This window comes from Sitophilus oryzae, unplaced genomic scaffold (genome assembly GCF_002938485.1).
Source record: "Sitophilus oryzae breed Bouriz unplaced genomic scaffold, Soryzae_2.0 scaffold_910_pilon_pilon, whole genome shotgun sequence".
Taxonomy (NCBI): domain Eukaryota; kingdom Metazoa; phylum Arthropoda; class Insecta; order Coleoptera; family Curculionidae; genus Sitophilus; species Sitophilus oryzae.
In genome coordinates this window covers 100180-112701 of record NW_022147540.1, presented here as the reverse complement: position 1 = coordinate 112701, position 12522 = coordinate 100180, and the positions used below count along the sequence as shown (strand labels likewise).

At 32.0% G+C, this 12522-nt stretch overlaps 1 protein-coding gene across 1 annotated transcript in view; it reads left to right on the top strand.

The window, feature by feature from the left end:
• LOC115890776 (obg-like ATPase 1) overlaps positions 1-12522 on the top strand; it is a 66668-nt gene that overhangs the window by 22324 nt on the left and 31822 nt on the right. The window lies entirely within an intron of this gene.

Below are 12522 nucleotides of genomic sequence, written 5' to 3'. Positions count from 1 at the left end.
TTCTACGGTTCTCAATTATCTAATTCTTTATCCAATTCTTAAAAAAAAAACTTAAAGAATTATTTTTTTTAAGATGGCTCACCTTTTCGTAAAAAATGTTTTTTCTAAATATGCCAATGAGCCACTCTCGTTCCATTTGAAAAAATTGAGAGATTATTAAAAATACGATTTGGGCATCTTTTAATTATATAATGTGTCTTGGCAGTATTCAAGTCGGAATAACGGGACTTAGAATATCTTAAAAAATCTGTTTATTTTTTTAAAGTTTGACGAACGAAGCACTTTCCAAAATTTCGCTGTAGTTCTATGTCCATGGAATATTGGGACACCCTGTACATTGTACTAATTTTAATCATTTTTGCTACGCAAAAAACGCATCACTTTCCTTTTCAATTAGAAATTTCCGTTTCTAAACACATGCCAGACAATTTTCCGTTTTCCCCCTTCTTTCGGAAATTTTAAAGTTAAATCTGGAAAACTCCCGGAGTTAAATGTGGAAAACGTTGATTTCAGGAAAAGTTTTAGGGCAAACTTGAACTTGAACACTCGGAGCGTCATCCGTGATTTTGTTAATGGGTTTTCTTGGAGCATTTTTTCTGTTCTGAGAGTGTTTTTCCTGTACAATGCGTTTTTATTATTTCAAGCTCTTGATAAAAACAAACGGAAGAAATGTCGTATAAATTTCTTTATTTCTTACGTTTTTTTTTTGGATTATAATGTAGGAATAAGAGAATTAAATTAAAAAACACTAAAGCTTCCTTCAGAACATCGCAATTAGTGGTTTCAATTAGTGTAGAAGTTTGTTCTTCTAATTTCAATATAAACATTCAGAACATTAAAATTAGCAAACCAAACTTTTAATTTTCTCAAGTGACTTATACCGTGCTGGCAACTGTTACTTTTGGGTCGGCATTTACATGTGTGGAAGTAAATCGCATAGGGATCTTATTAAGTCGGAGTGAGAGAAATGCGACCGACCGACGCGACGCGCGACGGTGTGCTGTTGCGGCGTTGCCGATACGCCTTTCCCTATCAAGTAAAATACTTTGAAATTAAAATGACAGACACATCTATCACTGTCAAGGATCTTCTCGTTGGACAGACTAGACATGTTTCTGAGCATCTGAAAAAATTAAAAACTCAACTTTTAACACATAAGAGGCCATAACTCAAGAGACCACTTTAGATAAAACTTTTTTAGACATGTTTCGGATATTTTACAATGGAATTACATAAAAAATATCGATAAGGTTAATTTTCCATTCAAAAATTGTAAACAATCCATCATTTACTTTTAGAGCATAGCAATTTTCAGCAATCGTGTAACTTTTTATTGATAACAGGCCATAACTGAAGACTGTCTACATAATTGAAACTACAGCCATTTATTAACAAAGTTCTTGAAAAACTACAATCTATTATTTCTAATAGATTTCGAGATATCGATTTTGAATTCAGAGTTCTAATAGCGCGACCACTAGCGAACACTCACTCAATTCCACTTATTTTTACCAAAATGCATGTGTTTCTAGCTTGCCCTTAAAAAATTCAAGCTATAGGGAAAATTACAACGACTCGTTAAAAATAAACAAATTAAGTATCACGGGACGTAATTAAATCGTGAAGCTGAACGCATGACGTACACCTTTCCTAGAACTTTAAGTACTCACAGAGGTATTGATTGGGTCGACTGGTCAACTGCGACAAATCTGCTATATCCCCTTCCATGTATCTTGGCGATGTGCACAGTTTCTCGGTTTATTTCATACGTTTGGCAACATGTTTACTGTCCTCTCTTTGTTCAGTACATTATAAACGCATTGTACTCTTCTTACATACGGAAATCTCGACCCAAGACTAAACCTTTGCTAGCCCTTAGTATGTTAAAACACGCGAGTGCCATACAAAATTTGATCCAACAGCAGAACTGTTTCATGTTCAATCTGTAAAGAATAATTGCTTTAAAAGGATCTACCAGTTCTACTTTCATTGTTGCGAATTAATAAATTATCAGGGTGCGTTTATGTTTGGTTGGCTAGATAACACTGACACTGAAATTAAGACGTCATCAAGAAGTTTAATGAGAATAAAATAACACATACTCAACATAACTAATATACTAAATAACACATAACTCTAGAAATTTTATTCCTCAGGAGGACCACAGATAGATATTTATTTAACTTTTAATTTTAATAATAAAATTTTACTTTTTGCGTGAAAAACTGTCTGTTTATGCTGAGGTTCGCAGCCATCTTCCATAGATAAGATACTATATATTATGCCATTTTCTTTTTAAAAGCGAAATCGACCCTTGAATCAACCGACTACGGTAGCGCCATAATCTATCGATGACCTCTTGAACCACGAGGCGATTCATATCACCGAAATCGAAAAATCCGAACAATTACTTTAAACCATAGACAAACAAATAAAAAAGAGACTGACAAATCCAATGGTAAAGAGTGGGACCGCGTTCCCGTAGCGCAACTCAGAATAACAATTTTGAAACCAATTAGCAGGACCATGGCAGGAGATACGTCTTTATTGGGTATCTTTCTTTATTATGTGTGCTTTATATGAAGGAAGAGATAGGTATAAAACGTATCATAAGACATTATCGCACATTCTATCTGGCGGAAAATTTAAATTAACCATTATTAGTAGTATTCTTTCATTCTGAAACTGAAAATTTTCACTTAAACTGATTTATTCATTATACCACGTAAAGGGAACGCGGTGTAGGGAATAAATCAGTTTAAGTGAAAATTTGGCAGTTTCTTTCAGAACGAAAGAATACTACTATTATAAGGGAAATTATAAAAAAAAAACAAAAATTGTACTGTTTTATAAACATATTTATTTATACATAAAAATAAATAAACTTTTTATAATATAATAACAAAAAATAACAGTGTTCATTCCATCCACCGAAAAAACTGCCTAATTGCAGTAACAAAGTGAATATCCAAGCAAAGAAGACTTTACGAGAATCATGATCCTGAACCATTTTCAAGTCAGTTTTAATTAAAACAATAGTAAAATAGGTATATTAATAAAGTTTCTATTTACTATAAAGCAGCTATAAACTACCTGTCAAAAAAAATAAAAAAAATAATTGTATTAATTTGTTATGTTATCGGAGGTTTGAAATAATTTTGACACTACTATACTTCTTCTTTTGCTTAATAATATGATAAATATAACTACTTACTTTTATTTTACCACGTAAAATAAAAACATATCTATCAGAGAGAGGGGGCACCAATACATATAGAAAATAGATGATACATTTTCCTGCAGCAAATTAAAATAACAAATAGTATAACCTAAAGTTATAAGTAACAAAATATAAATACCTATATGGGACAAAGGAATTTGTATGCTCCTATCCCTATTCATAAGTCAATAAAATGGAGAGTTTAGAAAAAAGGTAAATCAACAAAAGAAAATTAACAAACATGACGAATTGTCATGATGTTGTCATCTTGGTTGTCATAATGACGAAAACGAAAGGCGATTGTTCTAATTTCTATTTAGAAATTACGTTTTATATGGCTGCTTCTTTCTCTCTTGTTATATTAGAATGAGATAGTGGGCCCAATAGACGCAATGCGCAGATCCACATAAATAGAACGAAATTTTGCGTTCTGAGTTGCGCTACGGGAATTTGCCAGTCTCTTTTTATTTGTTTGTCTATGTTTAAACTCAAATCTGTCTCCTTGACAACAATTTTTACTGTATAAAAATACTACCTTAGAATTTATCTCGTAATTACCTTAGAATTTATCTCGATTTTTTTTCTACCCATTTTTAAAATACCTTTCAGAAGAGATTTGTTCAGATAATGTGTTGGCTCACTACCTTTTCCTGTTATCATGCGGAGTCTGTAACTTGTAGGGGTGATATGACGCTTCTTTCCAGCACTCCATTTTTTCCGCTAATATCTTCGAGCACTACAGCCAGCAGAATGATCCCTCCGGTTTTCTTTTCGCGCTTCTCCGATCCGACGACGGTATCCGAAATCCGACGCCGACGGGTACCCGTATCTGAGACGACCGAATAGATCCTCGAAACCGACGCGACGCGACGCCTTTACGAAACGATAGCCTCAAAGGTCAAAGTCAAGTCAATAGTCGTCAGTATGTCAGAAATTCGCTTGTACGGCCTAAGAACGCTGGATTACACTCATCGCCACATATATTTAACAGAAATTGATATTTAAAATACAATTCTAACTATCTTGAAACCATAGACTTAAAATAAAATATAGACTGAGCATCTCATTCATAAATAGCTGGAACATGCGGTCAGACACTGTCTTGTTATTGTTCTGTTATTGTTTTAGGTTATAACGAGTGCGACACGAGCGATAGATAGGTTGTCTCTGTCGTAACGGTCGTTCCCTGACGACTCTGCAGAGAAACACAACACTGTCTTTCGTTTCTCAAGTACATCTGAACTCTCCGTATCATAGCCGGGTAATTTTTATTTTTTTTATTAAGATTTAGGACAGTCCAAAAGGATAAAAATAATAAAATACACGTTATAGAAGAAATTTTATAATCGAAATTACGTAATTTTGAAATTAATATAATAAATTATTAATTTAGTCAAACATTTACAACCCCTAATATTAATGAAAACAGGATCTATTCCACAGATATAATAGAATCGGCGACAGAGAGAGAAAAAAAAATATGATTGTTGTAATTTTTTTTCTGGTTAAGTGATGTCTTATTATGTAAAATAGAGAAAACATAAATCTGTTCCATTAAAGCAAGGAAGGTGATAGGAAGGGGATAAAATGAAAACTACATTTATTTAACTCGGTACTGTCTTTATTATACCGGGTGCGTCCCAAAAGTGGCTCAACCCCATAATTTTTTTATATTTTCAAATAAAAAAACAAGATTTAGTATGTTAGTATATGACATAAATTAGGATTGATTGACGCATTCAATTGTTTTTGGTCACTTTCTGTTTCACCGGAAATGACTATAACTTTTAATTTTTAAACGGCACCCTCGGTATATTTCTACTTTATTTGATAGAAAATGACACTCTGAATAGAATGACATATCATATGTCAACTTTTGACACTTTCGCATATGGTTTAATTGTAATTGTAACACGTGGTTCATAACGACAATTTGACTCGAAATACCAAGTGTGTGGTATCAATATATTCATAAAAAAATGCTTTTTCCAAATATGCTAACGAGTCACCCTTGTTCCATTTGAAAAAATTGACATATGTATGATTAAAAATATGATTTGTACATCTTTTAATCGGCCTAGACAAGACACGAAACCCATTAGACGATCAAAACTATTTTTCCAAGGCTCCTTGATTAAAACTTAGTGTTTTTAACAACACCATGGCACCCTGGATTGAAATTTATAATACGATTTGTTTTTAAGCGACAATGTCAAAAGTTGACATATGATATGTCATTCTATTCAGAATTCTATTATCATTTTCTATCGAATAAAGTAGAAATATACCGAGGGTGCCTTTAAAAATCAAAAGATGTAATCATTTCGGTGAAACAGAAAGAGACCAAAAACAATTGAATACGTCAATAAATCCTAATTTATGTCATATACCTACTAACATACAAATCTGTTTTTTTATCTGAAAAAATAAAAAAGTTATAGCGGTGAACCACTTTTGAGACGACCCGGTATATTAAAAAATATTGTCTCATAATGTAATATCATATTAAAATTCTTGTATGTTATTTTAGATTCTGAAGATAATTTTAGAATAAACCGGAATATATTTTTAATAAAAACATTATTAATTATTAACAGGGTTATAATTATGATTTTGTTACAATGTAAGTAAGTAAATAATGTAATATAAGAGAAAAAATTCAGATTTTACATTTTACTAAAATATTATCTAAATAAGCGCCTTTCTACAACAACGCCACTGACTCCCAATGGGTAAATTGAGAGTTGCCTACCGGTCGAAAGTCGTTTCAAGACTTAAATGGATTATTTAAGTCAAATTTCTTGCAAATTTGGCACTGGCGAACCATATTTTATAGTTCTTGAACAGAAAAAGTCAATAAAATAAACACTTAAGGACTACAAACTAAGAAAATGCGTTAATACAGCCGGGGACATAGCGGCATCAAAGCTTTACCGCACACTTGCCACGCGTACTACAAGGTAATAAATGAATGAATAGGCTCCCTCGCCTCTAATCGGTGTTATCATATTGTAAAGAACTTATCCTTTTTAAACAGTATCCGACTTATAATTTAGTAGTATAAGGACTATTTAATACATCTATGGAATATTAAAACCTACTTTATTAAACTGTAGTATTAATATCTCAATATATGTGTATAACAAGAAAAAAAATATTGATAATATTAAAGACGTGACAACATAGGCTGGATGAGGAACGCTCGGTCGACTGTACCCAGAAGTAAACATGTGTACAAAAAATATTGTCTGTCCGCGTTGAGATGTAAATAGTGTAGTCTATATTTTATTTTAAGTCTATGCTTGAAACAATGTCTTTTCTCGGCCGAAAATCAACAATCTCCGACATTCAACGGGTTCCAAAGCCTACCACTCCGCTACTCGCAAACATCAGCGGACACGGGGTGCAGGCACGGCGTGAAAATGACTGCCTATCATAAAGATCATAGGCGCTTAAATTTCTATAAAATGGTGTATCTTTGAAGTTATAACACACTAGTTTGTTGTAACTTTAAAAACTCACGCGTGTTTTATTATTTATTTTATATGGCATGGCATACATGTGAGTAATGTCTGTATAAGTAGTGGCTGTTGAATAAAATAGTTTTATTGTATTTGATAAATTTCTGAAACCACAGCCCAATTATAAAGAAACTCCTTTAGACCATGTTATACTTTTTATTTTTTTATATAAAGAATTTTAATTTTCCTATTTGTAGAAAACCTTTATTTTTCTTTATATTATTTTCCCGATTATCCAGGATGGACTTTCCTTTATTTGTTTTGTCTCACAATTTTCGAGTTTGCCCTTATTTTTCCTAATGGAATAAGGGATAAGCTGCGGGTTAATCCAGATAAACCTTTTATATAATTTGCTTTTTGGATTTGCTTAATGGTATATTCGGCGAAATTCAGATTATTTTTTTTCCTGAACTCGGTAAAAGTTAGATAGAAAATTTCTTGATATCATATGGGAGGGGGATATGGGGGTAATTACCCCTATTATTACCCCGTCCGTATAAGCGCTCCTGTCTAAAAGTAAGTAAAATTATATTAATAAACTTGTTGGGGAATCTTACAGGCCATAAATATTCCGTTAGTATCGGAAAGTCTCGTCTATTTTCGACAGGAACCTACTAAATTAGTCAACGATCCTTGAAAGACAGTTCCGAGGCTTTTGGGTATTTATCGTCGAGGAAATTTCCAGAAACTTTTTTTCTTTTGAAGGGAAAGAACAAAAAACAGTTTTATTTTTCGATCAGGCCTATTTTAGCATGAAATAACGTTTTTATATTGTCAATCACATGGCGAAAACTAATACTTATGTGACGTTTCAAATAATATAAAAAGAGTTAAAAGTCATACCTTGTATGTAGTTATATATCGAACAACTATGGTTACGCTCGTTGAATTTGACACTTTATATCAGTTTAATAATATAGTTTCGTACTTTTATGAGACGAAAAAATAGTATAAATTAGTATTAATATCCGACATATAAGAACACTTTGTATGCTTTTAATTCAGTTGATTTATCGTTTATAATATGTTCGACCAATTAAAAGCACACAAAGTGTTCTTACATGTATGTCTAAATTTATTTTAAATTAACTAAAACAACCCCCTTTCCCCGCACCCCCTCTCTTCCATTAGTATTTCTTCCTCCATCTACCAGAGGCGCCCTTGTATAATAAAATTGAAATGTATTATAAGTTGCCTATCTATTTAATAGTATAAGTCTTTTATCTATGTTATATATCGAACAACTATGGTTACGCTCGTTGAATTTGACACTTTATATCAGTTTAATAATATAGTTTCGTACTTTTATGAGACGAAAAAATAGTATATTAAACAACGAGTTTTGAAAACGACGTTTTGCACACGAGTTCCACAGTTTGTTGGCTCGAGCCGCAGGCAAGAGCCACAAGTCGAACGAGTGTGGGAAGAAGTTTTCGAACGAGTTTTTTACGCTATTTTTTTCTACGACTACAAATTAGCAGCAGACTCACTCAGTTTTTTGCCAGTTTTGTGAAATAATTTGCGATCATAGACAAACAAATAAAAGAGACTGGCAAATTAAATGGCAAAGAGAGGACAACGTTCCGTAGCGCAACTCAGAACGCAAAATTTCATTCTATTTATGTTGATCTGCGCATTGCGTCTATTGGGCCCACTATCTCATTCTAATATAACAAGAGAGAAAGAAGCAACCATATAAAACGTAATTTCTAAATAAAAATTAGAACAATCGCCTTTCGTTTTCGTCATCATGACAACCATGGCTGGGAAACTTAAATGGAAATGACAGTTCATTAAAAATAGTTTTTCCTCCAAGATGCAGAGGCGCAAAATATTAAAACTGTCAATATTAACAATGCAAATGTCAATATCTGACAATAAATAAAATTTTGATTTTTTAACTGTCACTCAGAGACGCTTTGTTGTGATTTTACGGTTTGATTTCGTTTTGATTTGTCGAATTATTGTAAAATTAAATTCCTTCAGATTTTTTGCCAGTATTCTGTTTTAGACAATGTTTTTTAAAAATGGTGGGACAATTTGTGTTTTGTAATAACTGTTAATTATTTTTTATCATGGAGTTTAATTGTTGTACACCTGGTTTCCGAAGGATACAATGGTAAGTAAATTAAACATATCTACTTACAGTTATAGATTTTTTAAATTAGTACTGCTAATAAATGCTACTTGCAGAGCAGTTATTTAAGTTTTTTTACGGTGCATGTAAGGAATTAAGGAATTAAGGACGCGCGTTTTATATTAGCATGATCAGCAGATGATTACATCTGATTTAATTTGTTTTTATTATTTCAGGTCCCAAACAGAAACAAACTGGGAATCTTGCCTACACCAAAATTATATACCTAGCCGTTTCCAATTCACTTCAAAGGGAGGAAAATTATGTAAAACTGCCTGCTATTTGCTGAAAACCGCCAAAGATTAAATTATAACTGTAACAACTTAATATATACTATTTCTAGTATTTTTAATATATTTTTTAATTAATATCCGACATATAAGAACACTTTGTATGCTTTTAATTCAGTTGATTTATCGTTTATAATATGATCGACCTAATTAAAAGCACACAAAGTGTTCTTACATGTATGTCTAAATTTATTTTAATTAACTAAAACAACCCCCCTTTCCCGCACCCCCTCTCTTCCATTAGTATTTCTTCTCCATCTACCAGAGGCGCCCTTGTATAATAAAAAATTGAAAATGTATTATAAGTTGCCTATCTATTTAATAGTATAAGTCTTTTTATCTATGTTATATATCGAACAACTATGGTTACGCTCGTTGAATTTGACACTTTATATCAGTTTAATAATATTGTTTCTGCACTTTTATGAGACGAAAAATAGTATATTAAACAACGAGTTTTTGAAAACGACGTTTTGCACACGAGTTCCACAGTTTGTTGGCTCGAGCCGCAGGCGAGCCACAAGTCGAACAAGTGTACGAAGAAGTTTTCGAACGAGTTTTTACGCTATTTTTTTCTACGACTACAAATTAGCAGCAGACTCACTCAGTACTTTTGCCAGTTTTGAAAAAATAAATAATTTGCGATGTAATGAAAACGACGTTTTTCCGACGGCTGCACAGTGTTTGGCTCGAGCCGCAAACAAGAGGCCAAAATGTCGAAAAAGTGGTACGAAGAAGTGTGCAAAATGACACATGTCGTGCGCTAAATTTTTTAGAACACAAATTAGTTTGCAAAACGCCAATTTCAGATCGAGTTTTCCGTGTGTCAAACTGCATTTTCTAGGCTAGTAAATAAAAAGAGACTGGCAAATTAAATGGTAAAGAGAGGGACAACGTTCCCGTAAGCAACAATTTCGTTCTATTTATGTTGATCTGCGCATTGCGTCTATTGGGCCCACTATCTCATTCTAATATAACAAGAGAGAAAGAAGCAACCATATAAAACGTAATTTCTAAATAGAAATTAGAACAATCGCCTTTCGTTTTCGTCATCATGACAACCAAGATGACAACATCATGACAATTCGTCATGTTTGTTAATTTTTTTTTTGGTGATTTACCTTTTTTTCTAAACTCTCCATTTTATTGACTTATGAATATGCATAGGGAACAAATTCCTTTCTTCCATATAGGTATTTATATTTTGCTACTTATAATTTTCGGTTAAACTATTTGTTATTTTATTTGCTGCAGGAACCAGTATAATCTATTTTTTATATGTATTGGTGCCCCCTTTCTCTGATAGATATGTTAAAGACACCCTGTAAAATAAAAGTAAGTAGTTATATTTATCATCTTATGAAGAACAAAGTAGAAGTAGTAGTGTCAAAAATATTTCGAACCTCTCTTAACATAACAAATTAATACAATTAATTTTTTTCATTTTTTGGATAGTTTTATAGCTGGTTTATAGTAACCAGAAACTTTATTAATATACCTATTTTACTTTTGTTTTAGGATTAAAACTAGACTTGAAAATAGTTCAGGATCATGATTCTCGTAAAGTCTTCTTTGTTTGGATATTCACTTTGTTATTGCAATTAGGCAGTTTTTTCGAAAATTAGATTTTTAATGCCCTTTAAAAAAATTGGCCGATCGTTTCCTGCAACAGTCAGTTGGTGGAATAAACACTGTTATTTTTTGTTATTATATTATAAAAAGTTTATTTATTTTTATGTATAAGTAAATATGTTTATAAAACAGTACAATTTTTGCTTTTTTTTATAATTTCCCTTATAATAGTAGTACTCTTTCGTTCCCTTTACGTGGTATGGGGAATAAATCAGTTTAAGTCAAAATTTTCAGTTTCAGAATGAAGGAATACTTCTAATAAAGGCTAATTTAAATTTTCCGCCAGCCAGAATGTGCGATAATGTCTTACGATACGTTTTATACCTATCTCTTTCTTTCTCATATAAAGCACACATAATAAAGAAAGATAGCAATAACAGATTGTTACGTCCTGAGCATGCGCTCCTGCTAATTGGTTTCAAATTCTTTATTCTGATTTGTCAGCTACGGGAACGCGGTCCCACTCTTTATCATGAGATTTGTCAGTCTCTTTTTATTTGTTTGTCTATGGACTAGTAGAAAAAAGTGCTTTACTTTTATGCCTATGCGTTAAACTGCCTTTTCATATTGTCAATCACGTCGCAAAAATTAATATTTTTGTAACGTTTGAAAAAAAAAATATTATTATGGCAACTCTATTCCAGGCATAAACAATTTAAAAGAAATAAGATGAGTTTTATTTGCTCTATGTTTCAGAACTTTTTATAATAAAGAATAAATATTATGTAAAGATAAAAGCTTTTTTAACTCGCCTGTCAGTTACCTTTAAAAACTTATAAACAAGTTTTTTTCCCATTTTTATGGACCTCTCGATCGCTTTGAAATCTTCGAACAGGTTTTGTGAAAAACTTTTTCAAATTTCCATATTTTCAAACATTTCAGAAAAATACTCGTTAAATTCGTTTATATACTGATTTTGAGAGAGTTTTTTCGATATACGGATTTCAATATACAGTATCATATAAATAAGACATCATTTATTTAGATTAATATATCGTTTGGTATCATTTTGGTGTCCTGGTCACAATATAGTGATGTTGCAATCGACTTCAAAGGCAAAATCTGATATTTACTCAATAATACTTCAATCAATATATACTTTAATAAAAATTAGAGAAATAAATTCCAATAAATATATAAAGCCCACTTCAAAAAGAAACGTAATATTTTGTTAATATTATGAACTTTGTATGTATTTCTTTTGTAAGGAAATCAATGTTGATGTTAAAACTTCATTTGGATCGGTTATTTGTTCTAGATTTTTAGTGATAATTTTACGAGGCCATAAAACTGTTATTCAACGGTCGTCGGTACGATAGTAATAATTCCCTAGAAACTCCTTTACGACTGGTCGTTGATTTTTCTAACAAGTCTTTAAATTCTAAAGTTTATTTATTGGCCATCATTTCATTGAGAAAGGTTTTTCAAAAAATGCCATTCACTCGAAAAAAAAATAATTGTGGCACAGTGACCATTAAAATGGCCATCTATATTAAGGATACTCTGTACATGTAGATGGCGAAATCACCGCGATCTTATCGATCTATTATAACCCTCTTTCTTAAGTTATAACTTATCATACAGTCTCAGAGCTTTGACAAAAGCCAGTATCTGAGACGGTTTTATAGAGGATAGTTCTCTATCTCCAATATAGTCGTACCAAAGTTTATGGTACAAATGATTGCCGTCTCGGCGTACTCAGTGATAAGGTGTTCTGGTGTT